Source organism: Carcharhinus amblyrhynchos, unplaced genomic scaffold (assembly GCF_965287045.1).
Source record: "Carcharhinus amblyrhynchos unplaced genomic scaffold, sCarAmb.v2.hapA scaffold_49, whole genome shotgun sequence".
Taxonomy (NCBI): Eukaryota; Metazoa; Chordata; class Chondrichthyes; order Carcharhiniformes; family Carcharhinidae; genus Carcharhinus; species Carcharhinus amblyrhynchos.
The window spans coordinates 619,616-631,913 of record NW_027649790.1 but is presented as its reverse complement, the minus strand read 5'-3'; positions in this window follow the sequence as shown (position 1 = coordinate 631,913).

The window sequence follows — 12,298 nt, the reverse complement described above, 5'->3', positions numbered from 1 at the left end:
CAAAAGGAGGGAGGGAAGCCAAAGTCTCACAGTTTGAAGTCCTGGAAGATGATAAGCTGAAGCAGCTGATGGTCTGCTTAATACTGGCTGAAATTTTATCCCCACACCCGCCACAGGAATCGGAACGAGCAACGGGCAAAACATGGAAAGACAGGGCATGGGCGGGAGGTAGTAAAATCCCACCCTCTAAGTTTAATGTTTTGAGGATGTAGGGAGAAGGAAGAACATGCATATAAAGTAAGGTAATTACTGTCACAAATAGGTTTATATTAACACTGCAATGAAGTTACTGTGAAAATCCCCTAGTTGCCACACTCTGGCACCTGTTCGAGTACACTGAGGGAGAATTTAGCATGGCCAATGCACCTAACCAGCATGGCCTTTGGACTGTGGGAGAAAGCCAGAGCATCCAGAGGAAATCCATGCGGACACGGGGAGAACGTGTTGACCACACAGACAGAGACCCAAGTGGGAATCGAACCCTGGTCATATGGCAGGCTTTGTGTCACTTTTACTTGATTTGAGGCACTCACCTCTGAATCAAGAGTTTGTGAATCTAAGCCCTGCTTCAGAGTGGAAACCCTGCTGAAAATCCAGTTTGACTACTCGATATAGGATTGAAGGAGTGCTGCATTGTTGGAGGTGCCATCTTTCAGGTGACACATTAAACCTGTCTGTTCAGCTGGATGTTAAATATCCTGTTACACAATTTGAATACAAGTTGGAAGTTCTCCCAGTGTCCTTGACAACATTCCTCACTGAATCAACAACACCACAAAACAGATCAACTGCTTTTACTGTTTGTGTGAACTGGCTGCATGGAGCTGGTTGCCACATAATAACAGTGACTGCACTTCAAAAGCAATTATTTTTTCTGAACAACTTTGGATGGCCTGGGGATCAAATGAGGTGCTTATATGTTTTTTCTTTGTTTGTTTCTTGCTTTCCATTTGTACGTCAAGCTTAAGAGGAAATAGAGAGGGATTTTCTCAGAAGCAATGGTGAGAGTAATATCGGTGATGTGGAAATGCCAGTGTTGGACTGAGGTAAACACAGTAAGAAACCTCACAAGATCAGGTTAAAGTCCAACAGGTTTATTTGGTAGCAAAAGCCACTAGCTTTCGGAGCGCTGCTCCTTCATCAGGTAAGTGGGAGTTCTGTTCACAGACAGATAATATCAACAGAAAGAATACTTTGAGGGTATAAGTGAGTCAGAAGTCAGCTATCAGTTTTTCTTCTTGTATCCTTTCTAGATAGACATAAAGTACAAATACACCCCACTTCATTTGAAAAACAGAAATTTGACCAAATGCTTTCCAGCAAATGAACTACTTTTCAAGTGCAGTCTGGGAAATGGAAAGAAAATGGCCATGATGTATCATAAGCCAACCATTAAATAACAACTCCCATTTAAAAAGTTCTAATGTTTATGTATTAGTGTCACAAGCAGGCTTACATTGACACTGCAATGAAGCTACTGTGAAAATCCCCTAGACGCCATACTTGGGTACACTGAGGGAGAACTTAGTATGGCCATTGCAACTGACCAGCACGTCTTTCAGATTGAGAGAGGAAACCAGAGCACCCGGAGGAAACCCACACAGACACAGGGAGAACTCGCAGACTCCACACAGACAGTGACCTGAGGCTGGAATTAAACCTGAGTCCCTGGTGCTGTGATTTAGCGGTGCTAACCACTGTGCCGCCTCTCTACCTTTAACTGTAATAAAGATAATAAAAATAAATCATAATTTATCTTTAATTGCAATATAGAGAAAAATGCTTTTTAAATGCTGAGATGTTTTGCTTGGACTTCTTTGTGAAACTTGACAGAAATTTTAAATACTTAGAAGCCTTACAGTAGCTTTCTGTGAATTGGCTTCTTCAGATGTTAAAATAGGGTTTGTTCTGTGTCTGCAATCTAAATGTTGCTGGAATTAAAGTACCAAATAACCTCATTCCTCTGGACAAACACCCCAGCTCCGTTCACCACAATTTTTTCTTGAATCCAAGGTAGCTTTCTTTATGTTTTCCTTCGACAGAAAATTTAATGTTTGGAACTGAGCCACGACAGATCAGCCATGATCTTATTGAATGGCGGGGCAGGCTCGAAGGGCCAGATGGCCTACTCCTGCTCCTATTTCTTATGTTCTTATGTTCTTTTGAAAGAATCTATAGTTTTGACTAGGTGTGTGACTCCACAAAGCCAAAATTCATAATCAGAATAGCATTTTCTTAATTCTCATTTTGTTTGTGCAAAACCCCTTTCACTGCTTTTAGAATAATACTTGCTTGGTCTACTTGGCTTCACCACCGTTCTACTTCTTCCAGCAAGCTAAGAAAAAAATTTGTTTAACTAGCTCAACTCGATAATTTATGAAAGTTGTCAATTGCAACAGCCCTACAATCTACCCTTGGTAATAGAATTAATCATTAATCCAAATTGTAAATCATTTAAAAGAAAGGGAATTTTACCAAGGGTTTGAGAAACACACAAAACATCATTTTATCCATCAGTACTGAATGTGACGCATACACAGATTCTGTTACACTCACAACATCATCATATTCAGTCTTGACAAATAATAAGAATACATTTATGCTGTTTTACCTTCTATCAAATCAAAAGTGCCTTCTACTGCTTACTTATTCTGTTTAATCTGGTCTATGGAATTCCTTGGGATCTCAGAAAGAATGCCATATTTAATATAACATATTGCTTTGAGATTGAAGGTGAACAAGAACTCTTTCTATTCCCTTTGGCTGTACCTATACCTTCAGTTATTACATTATTCTCTGACTATGGAGGAAAATTTCAAAGAATAGTTTAGTTGAACTGTAGATAAAGTGTGGAGAAGATTCAGGATATAATTATTATCTACCATATAAGAACTTTGTAATATTGGTTAAACCCTGCAGAACAAAATCCTGGTTGGGCTGGGATTAAGAAAGAAGAAAGAAAAACCTGCATACTTATCTTCAAAGCCCTTCACACCCAATTAATTACTTCTGAAGTGTAATCACTACAGTTATGCAGGTAAGTGCTGCAGCCAACGTGTGTGCGGTGAGATATCGCAAATAGCAATGAAGTGAATGATGGCTCACTGTTTTTCAGGGTTGGTCAGGAGAGGAATGGAAGCCAGGATATTTGGACAGTCCTCTTACACTTCTTTGAATAAAGCCATGGCTTTTACATCCACTTGAAGAGCAGACAGCATCTCCGTTTAACTCCTCTGAAATTAGGTTGAAAACAAGAGCTCCTGAATCCTTTGCATTCAAATTATCTATTTCTTGCTAACAATGCTGCAATATAGAACCTTAGTAAATAATCTGAATTGTGGATATGACATAAGGGTTCATCATTTTGCTAATATTGCCATTATGATTGTATTGTTTGACAAATCTCTGATCTTTTTTCCAGCTTGTGAGTTTATCATAATTGGTCTTAAGTCACTTTATGCATCAGTTCTTCAATTCCCCTTTTCTGAGGAATAATGAATACCACTCAACATCTTTTAACCAGGAGTTCTATGCTTGACCAATTTTGGGAATGCTCCATCAGCTGAGACACTCCTTTAAACCAACCTGTATTATCTGAAAAATAAGAATGTGCAGGACTGCTGCGACAAGGTCAGGGGGGCACCAGACAAATTACTCCTGCTGAGAACCAGCAAAGACATGATGGGCCAAATGGCTTCATTCTATGCTGGAAACATTTTGTGACATCCAGTCCTCACATTTGCCTAAGGGCTCATTCTTTGATAATGCTCCTCGGAAGCACATTCAGACATTTTACTGTGTTAAACACACTAAATAAAAAAAAACTTGTTGTAAGATAAGAATCATTCATCCCTCACTGAGCAAAGAATACCACTTGTCACTAACTCACGGACAGTAAACTACAACATCCAGAAATTCAAAACCAATCAGAGAATGAGGAATATCATACTGAAGGTTATTACTCTACTATTATTTCACACTTATGAGAATAATATCAACTTATTTGTGATGTTCTGAGACACGGCATGACAACACCTTCTAAATTGTTTTTTAAGTCAGTTTTCTTTCAGAAGTTTTTTGATTTTAGGGACAGCGCAATGGTTGGTACTGCTGCCTCACAGCACCAGGGACCCAACCCTGGGTGGCTATCGGCGTGGAGTTTGCACGTTCGTCCCATGTCTGCGTGGGTTTCCTCCAGGTGCTCTAGTTTCTTCCCACACATCCAAAGATGTGCTGACTAGATTGATTGGTCATGCTAAATTGACCCTTCGTGTCAGGGAGATTAGCAGGGTAAATAAGTGGGGTTACAAGGATAGAACATAAGAACATAAGAAATAGGAGCAGGAGTAGGCCATCCAGCCCTTCGAGCCTGCCCCGCCATTCAATAAGATCATGGCTGATCTGTCGTGGCTCAGTTCCACTTTCCCGCCCTCTCCCCATAACCCTTAATCCCCTCACTTATCAAGAACCCATCAACCCGCTTCTTAAAAATATTTAGCGAGGCAGCCTCCACCACTTCAACGGGCAGAGAATTCCAGAGATTCACCACCCTTTGAGTGAAGAAGTTCCTCCTCAACTCCGTTCTAAACCGCCTCCCCTTTATCTTGAGGCTGTGCCCCCTAGTCCTACTGTCTTTTTTGAGCGGGAAGAGTCTCTCCACCTCTATCCTATCCATCCCATTCATCATCTTATACGTCTCAATGAGATCTCCCCTCATTCTTCTAAACTCTAACGAGTACAAGCCTAGTTTATTCAGCCTCTCCTCATAGCTCAATCCCCTCAACTTCGGTATCAGCCGAGTAAACCTCCTCTGCACTCCCTCCAGGGCCAAAATATCCTTGCGCAGATGCGGCGCCCAAAACTGCACACAGTACTCCAGCTGCGGCCTCACCAATGCCCTATACAGCTGCAGCAAGACCTCCCTACTTTTATATTCAATCCCCCTCGCTACGGGGCCTGGGTGGAATCGTTGTTACTGCAGGCTCAATGGCTGAATGGCCTGTAGGGATTCTATGATTTGGGTTCATTTTCCTGCTTATATATTATCATCAATTTTTCTCTCGTTCAACATAACAGTTTGTTCTGGGGCAATCTGCCAAAATACCTACCTTTCAGTTAATTCAGCAACTTTCTTACTCCTTGGCATCCATTTCCTTCTCAATTTACATTTGTAGCAGCACCTAGGGATCATTTTATATAATAAAGACACAATAAAAACACAGATTATCATTGTTTTGTGTTCCTACCCTGTTATTTGTAGCTATTTTAAGTGCAATTCATTGATTGTTATTTCCAACCCTCCCCCTCCCTCCCCCACCCAAACCAAATAAAACTTGGCCTCAATTGTTGTCTAAATACAACAATGAGTTAACCGTGAGACTTAAACTTCATTCTTACTTGTCCAGTCATAGCTGGATAATCACCTGAAGAAGCTTCTTATCCTGCCTCCAGCCCTTTGGTGTCTCCCAAAGAGCCTCCTCCCATTTCTAAGTCTATGCTGTCCTTGTGTGACACAATCCAAAAACACAACATCAGTGTTTTGGGGCCCGTGGCACAGTGGTTAGCACTGCTGCCTTACAGCACCAGGGACTCAGGTTCAATTCCAGCCTCGGGTCACTGTCTATGTGAAATTTGCACATTCTCCCCATGTCTGCAGGGGTTTCCTCCAGGTGCTCTCACAGTGCAAAGATTTGTGAGTTAGGTTGATTGGCCATTCATGATTGACCCTAGTGTCAGGGAATTAGCAGGGTAAATATATGGGATTAGGGCCTTGGTGGGATTGTGGTCAGAGCTGACTTGATGGGCCGAATGGGCTCCTTCTGCACCGTAGGGAATCTATAATTCAGTTTCCACAGGTGAACTAATGGACTAATCATTCCCAGCTCTACCTCAGCTCCAACAGGAGGGGCTGACCTCTCCCCTGTCCCTAAACTGTCAGATGAGCAGAAATTTCCTGTGGCTAAATATCAGACAAACAATCCTCGTCAGAAACAAAAACAGAAAACTCTGGAAAATCTCAGCAGGTCTGTCTGGAGAGAGAATACAGCCAACATTTCGAGTCTAGGTGACCCAAATTCTCTCTCCACAGATGCAGTGAGACCTGCTGCGATTTTCCAGTATTTTCTGTTTTTGTTTCAGATTCCAGCTTCCACAGTCATTTGCCTTAATACTTATCAAAAACTGTTTTCTAGACACCAACTGGGCAGTACGATGGCACAGTGTTTAGCACTGCTGCCTCTGTGCCAGGGACTCAGGTTCAATTCCAGTCTTGTGTGACTGTGTGGCATTTGCACATTCTCCCCGTGTCTGTGTGGGTTTCCTCCGGGTTCTCTGGTTTCCTCCCACAATCTGAAAGATGTACTGTCTAAGTGCATTGACCATGCTAAATTCTCCCTCAGTATGCCCGAATAGGCACTGGAGCATGGCGACTCGGAGATTCTCACAGCGACTTCATTGCAGTTTTAATCTAAGCCTACTTGTGACACTAATAAATAAAGTTTAAACTTAAAAGACTTAACCTCTCCTTCTGGCAACTCTCTGAGGCTGTACCAGACTGTATACAACCTTGGTGTTAAATTTGCCCCCGAGATGAAATATCTACCACATTTCTGCACCATCATTAAGACCTCCTACTTCCATTTCCACAACATTGCCTGACTCTGCCCTTGCCTTGGCTTATCAGCTGTTGAAAGCCTCATGTGTGCCTTTGTTCCCTCTAGACTTGATTCTTCCTAAACTCTGCTCCTCCTTGGTTCTATCCCAGTCAAATTTGAGGCCATCGAACATTCTGCTGTCTGCGCCCTAGCTCATATGAAATCCCACTTGTGCACCAGTGCTCGCTGACCTCTGTTGGCTCTCAGTTAGACATGTTAAAATTCTCATCCTTGTTTTCAAATTTCTCCATTGTCTCACTTCTATGTATCTCTGCAATCTCCTTCAGCACCTACAACACCTGGAAACTCTGCGTTCCACTAATTTTGGCTTAGAACCATAGAAATGTTATGGCAGAGAAAGAGGCCATTCAGCCCATTGTGTCTGTGCCAGCCAAATAAGAAAGAATAAAGAACCAGCTACCTATTCTAATCTAACCTTCCATCACCCATTCTGTGGCCTTGCAGGTGACAGCACTGTTATTGTAGGTACAGGTACAGTTTAATTGCACTGAGGGTTTCTGTCTCCAAACCAGGCAGCAAATTCCAGACACCCACCATCCTCTGGGTGATGACATATTTCCTCATTTTTTGTGTCATCTGCAAATTTCCCGATCATATCACCCACTTAAGTCCAAATCATTAATATGTACAACAAACAGCAAGTTACCCAATGCTGAACCCTGTGAAATGCCACTAGAAACTGTTTTTCCAGTCGCAAAAACATCCATCAACCATAACCTATTGTTTCCTGTCACTGAGCTAATGTTGAATCAAACTTGATACATTCTTCTGTATCCCGTTGGCTTTGTCAAATCCCTAATTAAAATCCACGCAGACAACATCTACTGCACTACTCTGATCAATCCTTCTTCTTACTCGCTCAAAATATTTGATGAAATTAATAAGGCATGACCTTCTTTTAACAAATCCATGCTGACTATCCCTGATTTAATCGGTTCCTTTCTAAGTGACAATTTATCCTGTCCCTCAGAATTGATTCTAGTAATTTGCCCACCACTGAAGTCAGACTGACTGGCCTATAATTATTTGGCCTACCCTTCACACCCTTTTTAAGTAACAGTACAACACTTGCAGACCTCCAATCCTTTAGTACAGTGCCTATAACTGGTGAGGATTGGAAAATCCTTTCGAGCATCCATTGTTTCCTCCCTGGTTTCTTTTTATAGCCTGGGACACAATTCATCCGGCCTTAGGGATTTATCCACCTTCAAGGATTTCAGTCCCTCCAGCGTTTTCTCTCTCTCATTATGCTTACTGTATCCTACTCCTGTACAATGGGAAAATTCGCATCATCCCACTCCTCAGTGAAGAGGAAGACAAAGTAGCCATTGAGAACCCTGCCCACATCTTCAGCAGTAGCGCTCAAGTTACCACGTACATCTCTAATAGATTCTATCATTTCTTTAGTCATTCTCTTGCTCTTAATGTATTTGTAAAATGTCTTTGGGTTTTCTTTGATTTTACCTGCCAATATTTTTTTCATATACTTTTTGCTTTCCTAATTATCATTTTTTTAACTTCACTCCTGCATTTTCTATACTCCTGTAGGCTTTATACTGTATTAATTATTTTGTGGCTGTCAGAAGCTTTCTTTTTCTGATTTATCTTACCTTATATGCTTCTAGATAACCCGAGGCTCTAGTCTGGCAGTACTGCCCTTTTCCTTTGTGGGGACTTGTCAATACTGTGCCATTGAATCTCACTTTTGAATGCCTCCCACTGGTCTGTCACTGATTTCCCTTCAAGTGGCTGTAACCAATCCACTTCTGCCAGATCATCTCTTGGCTTGGTAAAATTTATCTCTCCCCAATTTAAAACTTTTACTCCTGTTCTACCTTTATCCGTTTTCATAATTGCGATAAATCTAACTGGATTGTGATCACGATCACAATCCAATGTAGCAACACTGGCAACTTTCTGCTCCCCAGACCTAGAATACTTGACGCTAAAATGCCACCCCTACTACCTTTCGTGGGAGTTCACCTCCATTATCCTGTTGGCAGTTTACATCCCACCCCATGTGGACGTGAACATCGTGCTGGACGAAATATACACCACTACGCATAGCCTTGAGACGAAACATCCTGAGGTCTTGTTCAATCTTGGCTGGGGACTTCAATCAGGCCAAGTTACCATCAACACGTCTCCTGCTCCACCAGAGGCCCAAATATCCTTGACCACTGCTATACAAATACCAAACGTGCCTACCGCTCAATCACCCGCCCATACTTTGGCAAATCAGACCACAAGGCTGTGTTCCTGCTCCCGGCTTACAAGCAAAAACTGAAGCTGGAGAATCCATCAAAGAAAGTAGTGCAGTGTTAGTCTGAGGAATTGAATGATCTCCTATGGGACTGCTTAGAGTCAGTAGACTGGTCAATATTTAAAAACTCTGTGACCGGCCTGAATGAGAACGCCACTACAGTAATTGGCTTCATTAGTAAGTGTGTAGAAGACTGCTTGCCAAAGAAACAAATCCATGTGTTCCCCAACTGGAAATCATGGATGATCAGGGATATCCACTGCTTGCTGAAGTCCAGGTCTGAGGCGTTCAAGTCATGCACCACTGACGTGTACAAGAAAGCCAGATACGATCTAAAAAGATCCATCAAAGATGCCAAAAGACAGCACCAGACCAAGCCAGAGTCTCAGGCTAGTCACACTGACCCCCGACGACTATGGCAAGGTCTGCAAGAGCATGCCCTCACCCTGGAAGCCCTGGATGAATCTATATCTGGGGTCACCATTGCAGATGTCAGAACAGCTTTCTTGAAGGTCAACCTATGGAAACTGACTGGCCTGGATTGGGTATCTGGATGTGCACTCAGATCCTGCATGGATCAGCTTGCAGTGGTATTCACAGATACCTTCAACCTCTCTTTACAACAATCTGAGGTCCCTATCTGCTTCAAGAAGATGACTATCACCCCGGTCCCTAAGAAAAACCAAGCAGCATGCCTTAATGAATATCAGACGGTGGCTCTGACATTCATCATTATGAAGTGCTTCGAAAGGTTAGTCATGGCACGAATCAATTCCAGCCTCCTGAACTGCCTGGATCCACTACAGTTTGCCTCCTGCTGCAACAGGTCCACAGCAGATGCCGTTTCCCTGGCCCTGCACTCAACCCTGGAACACCTCGATAACAAGGACATCGATGTCAAACTCCTATTTATTGACTACAGCTCAGCCTTCAACACTATTATTCCCACAAAACTCATCTCTAAATTCCATGGCCTGGGCCTCAGCAACTCCCTCTCTGTCTGGATCCTGAACTTCCTAACTCACAGACCACAATCAGTAAGATAGGCAACACCTCCTCATCGACCATCCTCAACACCGGTCTCCCACAAGGTTGTGTTCTCAGCCCTTATTATACTCCTCATGCAGCTATGACTGTGTGGCCAAATTCCCCTCCAATATGATTTTCAAGTTTGCTGATGACAGCACCGTAGTGGGTCGGATCTCAAACAATGACGAGACAGAGTACAGGAATGAGATAGAGAATCTGGTGAACTGGTGCAGCAAGAATAATCTCTCCCTCAGTGTCAACAAAAAGGAAGGTGATTGTTATTGACTTCAGGAAGTGTAAAGGAGAACATGCTCTATATCAATGGGGATGAAGTAGAAAGGATCGAGAGCTTCAAGTTTTTAGGTGCCCAGATCACCAACAACCTGCCCTGGTCCCCCCCATGCTGACACTATAGTTAAGAAAGCCCACTAACGCCTTTACTTTCTCAGAAGTCTAAGGAAATTTGGCACGTCAGCTACGACTCTCATCAACTTTTACAGCTGCACCATAGAAATCCTTCTTTCTGGTTGTATAACAACTTGGTATGGCTCCTGCACTGCCCAAAGCCGCAAAGAACGACAAAAGGTCGTGAATGTAGCCCAATCCATGATGCAAACCAGCCTCCCATCCATTGACTCTCTCTACACTTCCCATTGCCTCGGCAAAGCAGCCAGCATAATTAAGGAGCCCACACACCCCGGACATTCTCTCTTCCTCTTCTTACATCGGGAAAAAGATACAAAAGTGTGAGATCACATACCAACTGACTCAAGAACAGCTTTTTCCCTGCTGCTGTCAGACTTTTGAATGGACTTACCTTGCATTAAGTTAATCTTTCTCTACACCCTAGCTATGACTGTAACACCACGTTCTGCAGTTTCTCATTTCCTTCTCTATGAACAGTATGTTTTGTCTGTATAGTGCACAAGAAACAATACTTTTCACTGTATGTTAATACATGTGACAATAATAAATCAAATCAAACTATCCCCAAAATGGTCACTCACGACTATTTCATCCATTTGTCCAGCTTCATTTCCTAAGTTTAGAATTTCACTCCCTTTTGTTGGGTTTGTTACGTGCAGTTCAATATTTTTGTGTCCTCTGTGTCTGTTACACTGTTTGTATCCCAGTTGATATTAGGGCATTCGAAGTCCCTAACCATTATTGACCTATTTCATTCGCATTAAGAATTATTTGACATATTTGCTCTTCTATCTACCTCTCACCATCTGGCAGTCTATAGTACAACCTAGAAGTGTGGCTGATTATTTCTACGTCCAATCCATATAGCCTTATTTGATTATTCATTTAGTATATCATGGCATATCATTCCTCATCACAACAGTAATTGGTTCTTTAACTAATAATACCGCATCCCCACCTTTTTAACGCCCTCTTTATCCTGAATGAAAAACCAAATCTGGGGATGTTGAACTGCCATTTTTGCCCTTTAAGCAAAATTTTTTTGATAGCAAAAATACCATGATATGGATGGCATGGTGGCACAGTGGTTAGCACTGCTACCTCACAGCGCCAAGGACCCGGGTTTGATTCCCGGCTTGGGTCACTGTCTATCTGGAGTCTGCATGTTCTCCCCGTGTCTGCGTGGGTTTCCTCTGGGTACTCTGGTTTTCTCCCACACTCCAGAGATGTGTCGGTTAGGTTGATTGGTCAGTCTAAATGGCCCTTAGTGTCAGGGGGACTAGATAGGGTTGTAGTATGTTGTTGTGGGGTTAGGGCCTGAGTGGGTGGTGCAGATTTGATGAGCTGAGTGGCCTCCTAGGGACTAGATAGGGTTATAGTATGTTGTTGTGGGGATAGGGCCTGAGTGGGTGGTGCAGATTTGATGGGCTGAGTGGCCTCCTTCTGCAGTGTAGGATTCTATGATTATGCTGCCATGTGTGCCCTTAGCTCATCAGCTTTATTTGCTATATTCCTTGCATTCAAATAAATACACTTTAACATTTTTCAATTCCTGTGCTTGTAAACCTTTTAACCTGTGATTCTCCCATCATTCAGTCACTCGTTAATTTTCTACCTCCTTCTCCCTTCAGTACTCCTGATTTTAATTGCTCCAATCATGCCTTCCGTTGACAAGGTCCTAATATCTGCAATTCCCTCCCTAAATCTTTCCACCTCTCTAGCTATTCCTTCCCTCTGTTAAGATTCCTTAAGATGTGGGTATGCCGGCGTTGGACTGGCGTAAACACAGTAAAAAGTCTGACAACACCAGGTTTTAGTCCAACCTATTTATTTGATAATATTCTCACAAGCTTTCGAGGGGACAGCCTCTTCGTCAGGTGAATGGAGAGTTCTGGCCAGAACTCTC